At 42.9% G+C, this 17,981-nt stretch overlaps 1 long non-coding RNA gene across 1 annotated transcript; it reads left to right on the top strand.

Moving 5' to 3' along the window:
* Positions 1-1,650: 1,650 nt before the first annotated feature.
* Positions 1,651-9,536, top strand: LOC125759859 (uncharacterized). The gene is made up of 3 exons (XR_007417566.1): positions 1,651-2,455; positions 4,789-4,889; positions 9,416-9,536. It is a non-coding gene; the product is annotated as an uncharacterized LOC125759859 (long non-coding RNA).
* The last annotated feature ends 8,445 nt before the right edge of the window (positions 9,537-17,981 follow it).

Raw genomic sequence — 17,981 nt, 5'->3', positions numbered from 1 at the left:
TCATCCGCCACCGTGTGAATCGTGAATCGGTGCAGTGGGAGAAATAAAGTGTATTTAGGGATGTTTCCTTTAGGCGTGCATTTTATTTGTCATTAAGTAACATGACCCTCAAAAGCGTCTAGGTTAGCATTCTTGGACATTGCTTATCATCTTTCAAGCAATAGATAACAGATTTGCTAAAAATGCAATTTCTGCAGCATGACACTGTATTTTGTTCAGTTGGTTTGCCCCAATTTTATCCTTTATGCACGTTGACCTAATTTGACAAGCCGTACTTTCAGCTGAATTTTCAATTGCTTTTAGCAATATATGTGCGTCCGTGTATTGAAGTCCCACCTCTCATCGCATAATAATAGCTTGTGAAGAACAACGCTTGTCTTGAATTAGCCATTTATCAGAGCTCTTCCTCCCTCCTCAAAGAGCAAGGTGCTGCTGGCACACCTGTTTCGGCTTTTCTTAACCTTTTTTTTAATGCTGAAGTTTTTTGCAACGTACTGCAGGTAGCAAACAGCAGTGCCACGACAAACAGTGGAGTGCTGACCAAGCACTCCAGAAGGTGGCTGAGGCAAGTATGCTATAGGAGGTGCTTATTCAGGCAGAAGAAATAAGCTTCTGCAGCCAACGTAAAGGTAATGTACAAAGTTCCATTTAATGAAGAAGAATCTTGTTTTGAGCTATTGTCGAAGGGAAACAATGAGCGCTAGATAAATGAGATGGAAATGCAGAGTAACAATGTTATGTATGCCAGCAACCAACTTAAGTTTATTCATGCAAAAGGGTTATTTCCAACTGGTTCATTTGGGGGAAGAGCCCACAGTTTCCACGAATGGGCATACCTGGTAGCCGTTGCACAACCTGTTACTGTGTTCTCGCACTCATTATTATGTGCCACTTACTCTTGTGACGTTCCACCAAGGTGAAACTACTTCACATAAACAGCAGCGAGAAGGCTCTTGCTAGCCAGTTCGATTAAGACAGCGTTACCGTAGCTTTTAGTTCCAGTAAACCAGCTAAGCTGTATAGAAGAGCGTATACTCCATGTGTTTGTCACCATGGACAGTGCATTTTGCCTGGGAACATGGCTTAGTTTTGCAAAGGAAAATGTTGCCTTTCTGTAAAACGTGGCACTGGGAAATGGCATTGTGCCAAAAATATTAATGTTTATGACTTCTTGCAGCATGCATTGTTGTACAGGGATGTTAGCGTTTTCATAAATGCAATGCATGGCGCCTGAAGAATATAGCGGCCCACTTTAAAATTTATAACTTCATGATTTCAGTATCTGGGACAGACTTTACTGTATACGGTTTGTTTCTGGAAAGCTTCAACCTATCTTGCAATTCTTCAAGGCCAATACTGAATTTGCTGTGTACATTTGGCTGCACATTCTCATCACTTATGCTAAACAACAGGCTTGAGTGATGTGTGGAATTCTTGTCAATCAATTTTATTGATTACCTCGGACGATCTATTCTGCTTCCCACAGTTATTGGGTGCTTTGTGTGCATGTGCTATGCATGCAGCTGGCAGCATCAACGAGTACAATGCCCATAGGCTAATATGAGGTGCGAAATGTTGCCACTGCTAGAATTTACATTATGTGTGCATGGTACAGCTGATTGTGAAATTTAGCACTTTCCAGCTACTTACGCAGTTGGAGCAGATGTCGATCATGTTTACTGTGGTATGGCACGGCCACCAAGTTCGTGCATTCTGCATACCAGGAAACCTGACACGAAGCAACGTATTGCTGTGATGGCAGCTAAGTGAGAACGAATGAGTTTGTCTTCTCTGTCCATTTGTCAATACCATTACACAGGCTTGTTAAGTGCATATAAGCGGCTTTAGCAATGCACTTGCAGCTACAGAGCCAGTAAAGACAGCCAATTTCATCATCAGAGTTCACTCTGCAAATCCCACTTTCCATAAAGGGCATTGTTTTGTGATAGTTTAAAGTCAAAACTTGCTCAATTAAACACTTCGTGGTGTCTGACATTACAGGAATTATGATAATTGTTATATCTCATGTGAAATTATGCCATTGTTTTTTTTTCATATTCTTACTTTGCATACACACTTTACGACTGCACCCTCCCCAACCGAATCTTTACTAGTGCTACATTCTGTTATGGGTGAAAACAATTATTGAACTAAAAACCAGGCCAATGAAAGCAGTATGATGCCCTGTAATGTAGGAGGATGCTGCTATTGCAGTGTTTAGTCTAGAGCTGAATTTAATGAGAAAGGGCAGCAATGTAGGTCATCTGTGGATATTTGCAGACCATAATTGTGTTGTGGTCATTTTGTTATCGCAGGAAGCATCTTCAAAAAGCAGTGCTACAAGGATGTGAGCAGCAGTTTCCCTTCAACGAACGGGTCAAATTCATGGAAGCCACGTGCCTGCTGCTTCTGGCCTACACAAACATGCAGCCACCATAGTCAAGTTCTTGCAAAGGTGTGAGACATCCCTATGCTGCATAGATTGAGCCTGTTAATTGCCTGTTTTTTATAGCTTATAGTAATATGTCTACAAGTGTACTTCCTTCCAGTGTATGTTTACATTCTCTTAAAGGGCCAGTCAGCAGGCTCCTACTTCTTTTTTTTAGACCTCCCAAACAAGCTCGCTAATTCGTACAGAGGGCCGCAGGAATCACATTATGCGAATATCAGACACTACACTTCTAAAAACAATAACCGCACCTCCTCTTCAGCGCTTGACCAGTCCTCTTTGATAGCGAAGTGGTGTAATGTTGCCTATGAGCAACATTAAGTAACGCTGACTGTTGAATAGTCCTCTGCAATACGAAACGGCATTTTGGCTTTGTGATGATGCAGTATCTGTTGTTGTCACAAGTGTTGCGAATTGGTTTATCTCGCCAGTGCTTTGACTGTGCTTCCTCACCGCACCGCTTTGGCACAGTGGCACACCGAGGAAGCCCCTCTTCAGGATGGTCAGGCTGAGCGAGAAACTGAAACCAGTTGGAATGTTTGTTCTATCCCCTGTGGCTTCATTATTACACCACTTAATTAAAAAATTAATGTGACAACATGTTCATGTTGTACAAGCGTGCAGTTGTCACAAATTTTAGACTCCGGGTTGTTTAGGGGCCCTTTAGCCTTAAATTATGAATGGTAAATTCACACGTCACGTGGTTTTCATTGCTTTATTTTTTGCAATGCTCATTTTTAAAATAGCATATCAGCTTCTGTGAGTGGTAATTTATACATTTATCATACAAAACATCCTGCTATATTCAACAAGTGTTATTATAGATTTTTCATGGCACCAGAGCCACCTGCTTTTTGCCCTGTGGCAGCTACATGGCAGTTCATTGCTATGCTGCTTTGTTTAACTGATATCTTTTCAATCAATGCGTTTCACAGTCCAGGGTGTTTGTTGTATTTGCATCTTGATGTGTTTAATATCATACAAGTGATGGATTTTTTCTGTCTTCTAGTGTTTACTTTGCAGCTATTTAACTGTGGTTTTCAGGGGCATATCTAGACAGGAACATCAATTCTACTAAGCTTTGGTTCGAAAAGTGACGCTGAACAGGAGTTCCTTAGGTACATGCCCTGAGCACCAGCCCTTTGGATTACAGAAATATCTAAACTGCATAATGTCTGCAGATCCTTGCTTAATTGCATGTCTTTCTTCAACCTACAGCTCTTTCCATAATCCTTAACATTAACCGACATTACCAAGTGAACATCCCCCGCTGCAATACAGTGGTTATAATGGTCAGCTGCTGATCTGAACTGTGCGGGTTCGATCCTTGATGGAGTGGTTGCACTTTCGGTGGAGGTGTAAATCCTAGAGGTTCCTGTGCTTTTAATTTGACGCTTACATTACAGAACCCCATTGTTAATATTACATCAGCAAGTGGACAGAGTGGTAATCCTAGATTGTATACATATTTAGTATAACAGACAGCTGAGCTGGTGGTAGGTATTCATGTTACAAAGGCAGGGCATGCAAACATGGACACAAGAGAGAAACCAAGACACCACTAACGCCAACTGGAAAGGTGGACAGTGGCACAAAATAAAGTAGACACAGAAACTTATCTGTGCATGCCCAGGCAAGAGGCGATACCTATCAATCTGGCACGCGCGATAGTCTACGTGAGAGATCACTGCTTAAGCATTTGATTTCTTCTTTATGCTAGTTAATCGACGGTTGGGCTCTCTTGTGCACTGCCATTATCGATATGCCAGGCCTCGACTATTGGACGCATTTCTTCATTCATGTGCTTGTACAAAACTGCATTCATCGAATTTTGGTGTGCATTTACGCTCTCGACAATGTAAAGGTAGATTAGGTGATGAGCCTCCAGTTAGTGATCTCAGCGTTTTAGGCGTCTTGACTCTCTTGTGTCCATGTTTGCATGCCCCATCTTTTTAACATGTATTCATATAGTGCGTAAGAGAAATAGGTTATCTAGTGAGTTATTTGGAAAGTAAGTTTAGGGCGAACACCAAAATAGCAGTGTAAATTAAATTTAAGCGATGAATGCATCGGGCTGGATTAGGAAACGATATAATGGCGAAATATAGCCGCTTGCTCTTTGCTTATACTTGTCTCAGTTTCTTGTCTCGTATGCTTTGACAATGACCAGGTGTCGTGTTGGATGCTACTAATTGGTTATGAGCTATACATAGACAAAGCAGCGGCTGTTTGGATGCTTTCTAAACAGCTACCTCATGGGGAGAGAAAAGTTTATTTGGGTTATGTGAGGCATGCTAAAACAAGTCGACTTGTTTCTGATGTTTTTGTTTTCCTGGCAGACATTCTACACGAACTTGCCCAAAGGCAGAAGGAAGGCACGCACAGATGGACGCACAGAAATCATGGGGCTGCCGTAGAAGCTGTGAATGAGCATTAACATGTGAGTATGTGTCTTAAACAATTTGCTGAAGCCTTTTATTTTGGCTGAACATTCTTATCGATGCTTTGTATTCCCTGATTTGTAGTGCAATAGTTACACCCTGTTGCTTTCACAACAGAGCTCTTTAGTCTGGTACAAGGCCCAAAAAGTTCGACCTAGATGACCAAATTGCGGCACCAGTTGCTTCCACAATTAATGCATTAGTGTAAAAAAACGCAATAGACGGAGCACAAGAAAAAGGAAGACACAAACAGTGCTGTGCTCGTGTGCTCAGTCTTCTGCACTGCTTTGTTTACGCTCTGTCATACCAACACACAAGCATCCATTTTAGCTTATGTAGTAGTCCAGCTCATACACTTGGTAACGTTCTCCAACGGCAGGATTACCGGATATCTGGCTTGTGAAGTCAATCTAAAGTGCATGCCTGTTCGTGTAGACTTGTGTGCATCCGCCATTGAGATGTAAATGCAGCTGTGTTTTAATATTTTAGCCAGTATAGCTCGTGAATGGAATTTGGAGCTGTGACAGCAACACTTTTATAGGGGGCGAGTTACTAAATTATTGTAGACTTGTGTGCATCCACCATTGAGATGGAAATGCAGCTGTGTTTTAATATTTTAGCCATTATAGCTCGTGAATAGAATTTGGAGCTGTGACAGCAACACTTTTAGAGGGGGCGAGTTACTAAATTATTGTGTATTTTTCGATGTTTGCATGTTATAAAAACATAGTTGGTTAAAATTAGTCCAGATTTTACGCTATTTCTTAACATATGACCTTCCGTACTGTTCGAAGGCATTGAAGCATATGAAATGCTTTGTGCCTTTGTGTGTGTGCCGAAGGTTAGGAGTCATTATACTAGAAATAGATAAAAATAGGTCAGAAGTTAAAGTAAATTTTTCGCAATCAACTTCTTGTGGGCAGTTATTCAGAGCAGGGTTTTGAAGTAATTTAGCAATACAAGCAGATTAGTGCTTCATTATAGTGTCTGACAGTGCACACTGTTTTATTTTAGTACCTATTTGGGTCATTTCACGCCAGTGTGCCAGGTCGTTTTTTGACCATTTCCAATATTTTGTAAAACTGGTGCTGTTATGTTTCAGTGTGGGAAGTAGTCATTCAAGCGTTATTTTCGGAGAAAGAATTGCATGATGCAGCAAAGACCTTTCAAACTTCGCACGCAGAAATGAAGCTGTGTCAGGCAAATTAATTGACACATGATTATTGCGTCGAGCTATTACTACAAAGCATTTGTTTCTTTAACATAGTCACCAATATTTCATGACTATGATAGTCGAATTTATTTTCATTTCAATTTATGCTATTTGCAGTCGTGAGGAAACATTGCAAAATGCAGCATTTTTAAGTATATTGTAAAAAAGACTGAATGTTTCATGTGAAATATATTCACAGTATGAGTTCAGTGCATATACCAAGGGTTGAAAATGCTGCTGGCAAAAAGAAGCAAAAATGTCTTCAAAATTGACACTTGGAAGAAGTAGTGTTTGAACCCATATTGCGGGCTCTCTTTCACTGTGTAGCAATCCCAGCAAAAATGTTGCCTACACATCATAGTGTGCTTTCCTCGTGCGATAATTTAGACAAAGTTTTTAAGGTGTAATATTATCTTCAAGCGAAAAATAATTTTTTCAAATGAAAAATAACAAGGCTGTGGGAAGTTTCTTGGAGCTTTGCCTTCACTGCACAGCACATCATTGTTCTTGCATGGTATTTCAGACAGAAGTATTGCTTAAATCTGCAACATTTAGACTTGCACTATATGAGCACAGGGGCACCCACGTGAATCCTGTGCCAATGTGCTGTGCAGCGAAGGTCAAGGAACGAGACTCTGTGCAGGCTAGGGATTATTCACTTTAGTAAATATTTCCTTGCTTACAACCAAGCAGTATATATATTTTTTAAATGGAATATAAATTGCCAGCAAAGTATACCACACAATAATGTCTTGGCGACATTTCTGTTTGGAATGCTACATATCAAAAGCTAAGCTGCAATATGGGTCAAAAGCTATTTTTTCCGACTCTGTTACAGTTTGGCTGCAACGTTTCTGTTTTGTTTTCATAGTAGTTTTATGACAAAGTGGATATCTATTTACTTATTTATTTATTACTTGACAATACTGCTGACACCAGTAAGCAGTATTGCAAAGTGGGCTACAGTGATAAGTTACACATAAAATGATCTTGCTAAGCAAAAACAGGAGCATAACATATACAAAACACAAGATAAACCAAGAACATCTATACAACCGTCTTAAGGAAAATGATAAGGGAACAGCACAAAATACAAAGGCAATGAACTTTAGAAATCAACCTTCGGTATTCCATACGAAAGAATTGGTCTTTCTCCTGATAAATGTTAACATTAGAACTTCAGCATTTTGCAGTGTTTCCTTATGGCTGAAAAAATGTAACTTAAAATGCAAATTAGTAAACTATTTTAGCCATGAAACACTGCCACCTTCAGATTAAAGAAAGAAATATTCTGCATTAAAACGGGAACAAACAGCACTGGACATGGGACGAAGAAAGAACAATAGACGAGGGTGCTGTCGCCCTCGTCTACCTTTTTTTTCCGTCCCGTGCCCAGCGCTGTTTGTTCCCATCGTAATCATGTACTAACCAGCACAGTTAGGTGCTCTCCTGAAATATTTTGCTCTAATTGCTCAAAGCAATAACTTTGTATAAGTTATCTTGCATGACGCAGTTTCACATCTGTAGATGGATGGATGCTATGTGTGTTCCCTTTAAAGCGAAGCATTGACATGCAAGTGGCCAAGCTCAATTTTTGAATTGGCTTAATGCCTTTCCTACCTGAATTAAATTTCTTTCCTTAAAAAAACTTATAATAGGTAGCTTATTTTTCGGCATTGTACATAAAGACCCTGCAAGTTTATTCTTGGCTGTTCTCGCTGCTTTTCCACTACCAATCCTCCATCTGTCTTTTACTGATTTCTCTTGTGGATGTGTTCATCTTTATCAAGCTTTCTCTAAGCCTAGGGCTTCATGAGAGCTAGCTCCCAACACGCACATGGGTGGACATTTTTACATTTATTTAAAAAGTGGTCCGTCATTTCCATATCTCTCTCACAACCAGTGCATGTGACGCCTACTTACTGGATCTCACTTTATGACTGCATATTCTAAGGCAAGATTACCTCGCTTCAGGCATTGCACTAGCTTATCATATGCTTCCCTCCTTACTTCGTCCTTATTCTTGCGATAGTTACTCAGAGCTTTTCATTTTTAGTATTTGCTATCCATTAAATCATCTCCACCTCTCTGACATTGCACCTAACGCTTATCGTGCATGAAGTTTAATGCATGCTCTCAGCATCACGAAATTTCTTCCTGGAAATTATCACTTGACTACAGGTATGATCTTCTTAGCAGCATGATATTTTTCAACAGCAAAGGAGTTCGTTAAAAACCACCTTGTATACTTAAAATGGGGATGACTAATTCCATACCTCGTTTATTAAAGTTAACCTCTTTCAATTTCCTTACGCTTGTTCTTTGTGTTGTGCTTGCCTCATGGTTTGCAGTCTTTATGGATCTGGTATATTTAAAGAGTTGAATAGCCGGTCACCTGCTTATGACACTGCAGCTTAAGTATTGCAACCACTATCATTGCCATAGTAGCATTTGGTACAGTAGAGGTTTGTAATGAATGTAACGAGATGTACAGCTCATGAAATAATTGTTGAACAACGAATGTTGTTGGAGCTAGTGATTCAACAAGAGGACTGGTCTTTAGAGGGGCAACGAATTGCATCAAAGTTGCTGCAACAACTTAGACGCATCAATTTGTTGAAACATTGGCTCCAACAACACGCTTTGTTCAATGGTTTGACATTCATTCAAGCCGCCATCTTCAGCTCAACTTTTGTCGCGTTAAGATGTACAGGATATACAACTGTCATGTTGTGTTCTGATAGAATTCAAGAGCTATTGACAGCAAGCCTTGCTTCTCAATTTAATTCTCATCCTTTACGTTTACGCTTTAATCTTTGTCATCTTCAGCCTTATATGTGCACTGCAGCAGTAGCCCTTCGCAGTGGTCTACAATTTGCCTCGTCTTGTGCGAGCTGATTCCATTTTATTCATGCGCAATTCTTCATTTCTTCACCCACATAACTCTCGGCCTTCTCGGCAGCATTAAGTACAAAAATTGTAACTGTTAAGACTTTTGCTTCAACATCATGACAGTAATTGAATAGAATTGGTAATGCACGTACATAAATACTCTTGCAGTTAGAACGTAGTGTGTTTAACCCTGAATTCTTGTGTACTATAGCAATAAGTCTTCGTGAAATCATGGTGCTTGTCCTTCATATGATCAGAACGAGTCCAGAAATATCTGCAAAATGTCGTTTCTGCTTTTTTGATTACTGAAACAGTGATGCTAAGGGAGGCCATGTGCACATGTACCATGGCAATGTTTAAATGGGTATAAATTCTGAACATTGCTGTTGCTCTAGGTGTTTTCTTTCACTTCCTTTTCAGACGTACAGAAAGGAGCGAAGTGGAGCTGTCCATGGGCCGTGCACACAGTTTCATAAGCAGGCTTGCAACACTTTTGACAAATATGTTCCTGAATACATCTGCCGAAGTGGCATTTAAAGAAGCATGTGGTAGTGTACTTCACTGTTTATTTGGCATGAAGCAGCAGGTATGCTTCCGTCATCAGCAAGTTCACACAGTACAGTGCATCTACACATGGCATGCTACCCCCACATCTACCAGCTCGGGATGTGTAGCTTGATTGTAAAATGTTTACTTTGACTTAACACAACAATTATTAACAAAATGACATGAAAGTTTTGCCACCTATGCAGGCGACATTCTCAGTATACGCTGGCAAATATAAGCGGAGTTTGACCAGTCCATTAGTCGTACATTTCCTTGTAAACATCTCGTAGATGGCCGCTGTTGTTGTTGCAAGCCAATGCGCCGTGATGAATGAACCATGATTCCAAGATTTTTCTTTTCCTCCGACCTTTGTACACAAGGTAGCATCGTCGAATTGATTAGGTCAAAGTTATGCCTTGTCATTCAGCAGCGTTCAACAAGCTCAGTTTTAGAACACGTTGCACGGGTGGTTTTCGCAACATCGTCTTTGTGTTCTTTAACCTTCGATCACCTTCTTCAACCCATTTCGCCTATGCAAGTTGTGTCGCAATCTCCACATTGTACTTCGTAGATGACCCCACTCTAATCTTCGGCGGTGTTTGTGTATACCTTGTCCTTAGGACATGTGTTCACAAAGACCGCACACCTGCGGATGATTAGAGCAGGGTACTCTACAGAGTACGTTGTGGGGTTCACGACACCACTTACATCAGCGAATCGGGCAGGAAAATGCCAAAGACGTTCAAAGAACACAAAGTGGGAATGTTGCTAAAGCCACCCATGGAGCGCATTTTAAGACAGCTTGTTGAATACTGCTAGACGACAGGTTATAGCTTCGACCTTAACAATGCGACGATGCTGGCTCAGGAACCAAGGCGGAGGAAAACTATTGGAATTATGGTTCATGCGTCAGGAAGCATCTGCTTGAAACAACAACCACAGACCCATACCGAACGTGTACGTGGACGTATGTGGCTAGTGGACTGGTCGACCTCCACTCACTTGTTGCCAGCGTATACTGAGACTGCCACCTGCATAGGTGGCAAAGCTTCTATGGGATTTTATGGTGCAGTTGTGGTACAAAACCATTATTTTGCATTAAGGCAAATGTGCCGTATTATATTGGACAGTACGGGTAGACCATTCTTTAGTATCTTAACGTAGGAGGTACGTAAGAAGACCTTCTTTGAAGGAAATTGTTGTATTCTGGGTCACGGAACAGTGTTCTCATTCAAACGACGTGACGGAGTGCTTTGTGCTAGCTGTGCTAACGAAGGCACTTCGTAAGAAGGCTCCTTTTTAGAGAAATCGTTTAATTAGGAACACGTAAAAGTGCTCGGCAGCGCTATACCTTCAGCTTTCTCCGTGTTTAGGGGCCAGATTTTTTGCAGTGTGGAGGTGGACAAAAAAAAGACATGGTTGTTCCTTTCGCCATAGGAATCGGTATAACACGAAAGTGGAACGTGTCTTTACAAAAGTAGTTCACTGTTCATTGTATGTACTGATAAAAGAGAGCTTCCACAATGTCTGTTCGTGTTTGGCGGCTATAGCACCGTTGTATATGGACACACGTACGTTGATGCTACTGGCACATCTGCATCCCGACGACTCAAGTCAATGATCATGGCTAAACCTTTTTTTGATAGCTGAAGTATAGTACACATAAACTCGGACACAGCGTATAGTGAATTCCACGCAAAGATGACATCAAGAACTCAGTGTCCCTTATGCATGCGACTTAGTCAACTCGAAGGCGAAAGCGATCTGCTTGTTCATCTTCTTCTATGTCGATGTAGTGAACCTGCCGCGCCCCCTTCCGAAAGGCTTGTGCAACTAAAGTCGTTTTCAATGCCTCCAGGATCGGATGTATTGCAAGATTTCTGCATCTCGCCTTGTTTTGTGCAGCCTCCGAGATCGGCACACCTTTTACCGGGCAATGATATCATGTCATGACGTAACCATGTGACGAGATGTTATATGATGTCACAGTGACGGCATGTTGACATCATAAATTTGGGTGACCTGTGACGTCATGATGACTTTATATGGTGACATCGTTTGATGATAATTTTTTGCATGATACTTTTTATAGTTCTTTTTTCTTGCCATCTGTTCATGTGCATTTCACCAATGTCACATTCGTGATGGAAATAATGTCAGTGTTGTGTCGGTTGCCCCGCCACGGTGGTCTTGTGGTTATGGCGCTCGAATGCTGACCAGAATGTCGCGGGATCGAATCTCAGCCGTGGCGGCTGTATTTTCGACGGATGCAAAAATGTTTGATTCCCGTGTACTTAATTAGGTGGACGTTAAGGAACCCCATGTGGTCGAAATTTGCAGAGCCCTCCACTACGGCGTCTCTCACAATCATATCGTGCTTTTGGTACATTAAACCCCAGTTATTATTATTGATCTCTAAGTGGACTGCGGGATAAAACACTTTCGTACTTAAAAAAAAAAAACTAGGAGGGAGCGTCACGCTCCAAAATGAAGCCAGAAAACCAGTGCCTTTCCGACACGCTACACTCGCGTCATGGCATGAGTTCAGTGCATGTAAATCTCGGGCAGCGCACATACTCGACCAAACGGCTGCGCCGACAAAGGCAAAGGAGGATGCTCTTCGAATACGACGAGTCTCAGAGGTCATGCGCTTGGCCAACAGTACTGGCTTTAAAAAGAGTTCGCTTTTCAATGATGGCTGCTCAACGTAATGCTCTGTCAGTCTCGTAACTTCTTAGGTAATGCGCTAGTAGATATTTTTCCGACCTTGTCAAAAATCGGACAGGTTTTTTGTGGCGAAGCAACGCCGGGCCCGAGCTTCGCGATGGAGATAGCCGCCGTCTTCGAAATGTTGCTCCCGAGGAAGACGCCTTCACCGCTGGACGTTTTATAACACATAACTGTTTACAAGCAAAAGGCAGCAAAGGAAGAATGACCCGCAGTGGGGTCAGCAGTGCCGGTGTCCAGCCGGCCAGCTCTGGTATAGTAGCCAAAGACCCGGATTTCTTGGACGCTCGTTTTATCCCTTCTCCCCGAACGCTTCCTCATTGTCTGCGGTCATGGGCCCTTGCAGGAATTAGTGGCAGGAGGAGCGGTGGAGGGAGTCCGGCCCGATCCACCTGTGGAGCGCGGGTATTTTTCAACACACTTCAGCTCGGGAATGTATGAGTGGTGGAGGAGAGAGGGGTCACTCCAAGTGCGACCTTACAGCCCCCAAATGCCCATGTTTCAAAGTCGTGGCACAGAAAATATAGTAGAAAAAAAGTGAGTGCACCAGCAGCATGGGTATTTCGTCCTCCTCGTCTTTCTCGCGTCGCGTGAGTTAAAAAAAGTCCCAGTTTTGCCACAACGGCGAAGCAATGAATGCTATAGCAACAAATTGGAATGTAACGCGAAGAACGGAAAGTATGTCGAAATTTCCAGCGCGTCGCTCAAGCGAAAAGGACGCACGAAAACAACACACACAGGGCGAACGCGAACTATCAAGTGTCACAGTCGCTGCTTATTACTGTTTGAACAGCGTGCTCGTTTCGCAAAGGCGGCCGCCGTTTCGCAAAGGCGGCCGCCGTACGAAGTGACCTTCGTACGCTCTGTAACTTCAGCGTGGACATCGAGTCGTGAGCACAAGACATACACCCCCCCCCTCCTCCCTCCACGAGACAAGCGCGCACGCAGGCGACCACGCTCTGTAGGGCGAAGTGCACAGAGGCACACGCGCGCGCAACGCTACGAGCGGGGCGATGACCTTTCAAGCGCGCCCAGCGCGCACTTCGCGCCATCTCATTGGTGAGAAAGAAAGCACGCTGAAGTAAATGGTGTGTATAAATAGCTCGCCGTTGGCATGAATACGGTGCTGCTCATGGCCTAGCCGTCTAACACCGCGCGCTGCGAAGCGAGAGGTTGCCCGTTCGATTCCGCGCGTCGGAAAGCATTTCTGAAATATTTTTTTCTTGGTGTTATTATATATATATATATATATATATATATATATATATACACATATATATATATATATATATATATATATATATATATATATATATATATATATATATATATATATATACGTGACATGACGGCGATGGCGACGGCAAAAACCAGCGCTCGATATCATCAACCCTGTTCTGGATGTTGCTCCGATCTGCAATCAATTATGTCAACAATTCGGAAATGGAGGGACTGGGTGCAGCGTCCGCGCACGACATCATTAGGGACAAAAACACTTGTTGCATGTTATGATACTGGGCATACAAACTACGTGGGCGCCTCAGCTGGAAGAAATAACAATTGCTAGTTTTAACAGATTAAAGCCCCTTGCTCAAGATCAAGGGCCTTTAATCTGTTATAAAGCATAACAGATGATACTGTAGCGCCCTCGTAGGGGCGACGCGCAAACGGGAGGGCGCGCGACCGCAAGCGAGAAAATAAAGACGGCGCTTGGTTGCGGCACGTGAAGCCATGGCTCGCGTTCCCTGCTGGCGTCGATTCTGGTTCAGCCACTCTTTCCTTCGCTCTTGTGGCATAAGCCTACAAGAGTTACTAACCTGCACGTAGAAAAGAAGCGGCTTGAACATAGTGCTACAGGATGACCAGCCAACGTGACCAGTCGATTTAACCATTGTGGTAGCTGATAGCCATTTCAAGATTTGTCATTACTCGAAAGCAAACGATTTTACGTTTCTTTAGCGTTGGTATGAAACAGCCGCAGTGGGCCATAGAAATGCGAAAGCCGAAAACAAGGTCCATGAATACAAAGACGATGCGAGGGAGATCATCGAAGCCAAATGTGTCGCAGGATTGAAGAATATGTGCCGCGAGGGAAGGAAGACCTGCGGCTGTTTCAAACTCCCTTGGAATGCGTGCGTACTGCAAGTGCAGTTGCGAAGTAGCCTCTACGTATTAATTAATCATTTTCAGAATTAGCGAAGTAGCCACTACGCGTCTGTAAGGCAATACGCGCCCATAAGCAGCTTCACACTATTGTGATTCTGTTCCTCCGATAATCATTTATTATGCCCGTTCGCTTTGTAATAGGTGGGCCTTTGTAATAAGTTGACGTCAACCCACTCGTTGTGCAATTCACATGGTGTGACGCCTGGCGTGATTGCACCCTTCTGGCACGCAATGTTACATGTTCAAGACGGCGGTCTGCAAGGCCAGATGGCGCAACATATTCTGAAAATATGAAAGGAAAAAAATGGCAAGAACAGAAAGTAATTGACAGAGGAGACGCTCGATGAGCGTCTTTTTTGCGAATTCCTTTCTGTTCTTGCTGTTTTTGCCGCTCATACTTTAAGAATGCTACATACGTTAGCTTGACTTCTAGCCTGAGGCGAACCCTGCATAACGAATTTTTCCGATCAAATTTCAAGCGCGAGTGCTACTCTGTGGCCGAATACTTGACTACCTCGCACAATGCCTGAGTTCGATTCCAGATAAAACCTAGTTTTTTGTATCTTTGCGCGCGATGATACACAATGATATCATTGCGACGGGAACCGGCGGTGGCGGCGGATGTCATTGCCTCTGAAATCGGCTGTTGTTTTCAGCCCATAACAGCTTACGCTGTAAAAAAAAAGTTGATGTTTATCGCCGTAGGTAAGACATTCGCCTTGTGTGTATATGGTCGTAGCTTCGAAATCTTCTATGACCAAGGCCTTTTTTTATAATTTATTTCGTTTTTTCAAATTATTATTTATAACGATACATCATGTTCGGTGTCCAGAAGGACACTCAGATTTACGCGTTTGCTTGGCCTTATATTGCTTACGCATTTAATCATATTTCTTAGCTTCATTATTACTTGTATGGTGATTTTCATCTTAAGTGCACTGCAGGCACAAACCCCCTCGGGATTAGCAATATCCACCCTACAATTCGCGAGCATCGATTGTCAACAAAGGACAATGAAACGTAGCTTCCGTTCAGGAGGTGTACTAACGTAGGCTGGACAGCCGCACTGAGGGAAAAAAAGTTTAAATCTGCATTATTCCATTTCTAGATAATGTACGTGACAAATAAAAGATGTAAGGTATTAACACTCTTACTCAACCAGACTTGTCCATTGTCACCTGCTGAAAAGTATTTCCAATACCAGGAAAAAAATATCAGTCTGGAAACTCGCGCACCGACGGTGGTCTTCTAAGATAACTAGGACGCACGTTGCATACGCTATTCTGGCTCCATCCATACGTGTGCCGGTGTGGGCTTCTCGAATGGCATAGTTAAATGTAGAAAATAAGCTTCCGCCCCAGAAGTGCACTTCACCGGCACTTCATTTTTGGACTTTCAGGCTAGTTTTCGCTGAAAGCGTTATTACTTTGGATAGTGCTAATATTTACATTACACAACTGAAAGCTAAAATTCCTCATTTCAGACCAACAATCTTGGATGATCGCTTAAGCTTCACCTACAAGAGTAGAACGCGTTAGTGTAATCGGACCCCGTTCGCATCACCTTCTCATTTCCTTGCCAAGTTGCGCTCCTCGGTGCACACCTCGGCTGTACCGCGAGAACAGGAGCATCTGGCCTCGTGACGTTGTTTGTTTTAAACTCTCTAAGAAAGCCTCGTTCAAGTGCAGTCGGACAGTGCGCGCTACGTCGAAAGTTTTTATTTTTGTAAGTGGAAAAGTACCCAGTACGCGTGTGCATAGCAGTACGCGCACCAACGTCGCTGCACACTTTGTTGTTGTTGTTGCATATGATGACGACCATCAATTATGCCTGAACGCTCTGTAAATGGTGGTCCTACAAAGAACCCACTCGTTGCGCAGTGCACATGTTGCGATGCCTGCTGCGATTTCGCACTTATGCCACGATAATATAAGCATAAACGTGACAGCTCGATAAAGGGGCCATGCGACACCTTTCTTAGTTATATTGGAATTGTCTCATTATTGACGTATGACTCTTGACGAGTCATATGCCGCAAAAATTTTTCGATTCCGTCAAGTCTAAGTGGTGTTACCAAATTATAGAGATCACGTTCCGCAGCTTTCTCCCTCGACTCAATGCCGCGAGCGCGCGGAAAGCTGCGCGGGGCGTGAATGGAGGGAGGACGGAGGTGCGAGGAGGCGCCGAAGAGTTACGTCAGCGCCGGCGGCATTTTAAATGCGAAGCATTTCTTAGGGAACCTCTGGCACTTTGAGCGTTTCTATCTATCTATCTATCTATCTATCTATCTATCTATCTATCTATCTATCTATCTATCTATCTATCTATCTATCTATCTATCTATCTATCTATCTATCTATCTATCTATCTATCTATCTATCTATCTATCTATCTATCTATCTATCTATCTATCTATCTATCTATCTATCTATCTAGCCGCCTACGTCTGGGTGCTCTCATGATCGCCTCCTTAACTTGGTGTAGACCAAAATTTGCAAGAGAGGGTAAGAGGATTTCACAAATATGATTGCCGGGTCATGACATGAATAACATTAAAATCCTCTCGCGTACGTCGTCAAACCCTTTCCACTAGACACGTGTAGCACATACCCGTTGACCACGGGCCGCGGTGTACGGGTACGCGCCACAGGTGATTGATAGTTTATATCTACCCAGGAACGGCGAGAACAGACATTGGTAACTTAAATGCTAGAGCGTTAAGGAAAACCAACATCGGCAGCGTTGACTCAACGAATGGAAAGAATGAAATTTAGGATCCCAGCAGGAATCTAACCCAAGCATTTTACGTGGCAAACAGGTATTCAACCACTGAGCCACGCCAGGTCTATAAACTGCTTTGGAAAAACAGCATACGCAGGCATAATAGCGGTGCAACGTGAATTGTGGTTGTGGTGCTGGCTATCTAATTTTACAAGGAAGCAATAAACACAACATGATACTCCTACGATGTGTACTCCCACGGTACAGGCGTCATATCAGATTAACATCTGTAGTTCCAGTGGTGGCTCCGCTTTTATAGCAGTCTAATAAACATCATTTTTGTATTTCTATTACTCAGCAAGCTATAATGAAGCATTGCTCGACCTCGGAGGAATACATTAACGAAAGTTACATATATCCACATCACCGCACCGTAAGGTCCACTTCGTCCACCAGAACGCCGCAGTGTCCTCTTCATTTCTTACGACGCTGGGCGATGGCCTCATGCTGACCGAGGATGATGCCAGATTGATTGACAGCCGCTTTGTAAACTACGCTACGTAGGCCACATACGCCCAGGTAGTCTACGAATACGACAAACACCATCCACTGATGTTGGTCTACGTAGCACTATCCAGGCCTACCAGCCTCGACGGCCTATACCTCACCAACGCGAAGGGTGGCTTCAGGTTCCGACATGTCACCGGCTCTGTCGACAGATTATTTGTCGACGAAATAACCAAGGCATCCACGAATTCCAACAGCTCTACTATACCACATATTTCACTACACATGGACCCCTCGTCACCACGATCACGACCGGATC

Source organism: Rhipicephalus sanguineus, chromosome 9 (genome assembly GCF_013339695.2).
Source record: "Rhipicephalus sanguineus isolate Rsan-2018 chromosome 9, BIME_Rsan_1.4, whole genome shotgun sequence".
Taxonomy (NCBI): Eukaryota; Metazoa; Arthropoda; class Arachnida; order Ixodida; family Ixodidae; genus Rhipicephalus; species Rhipicephalus sanguineus.
This window is presented reverse-complemented; position numbering and strand designations above follow the sequence as displayed.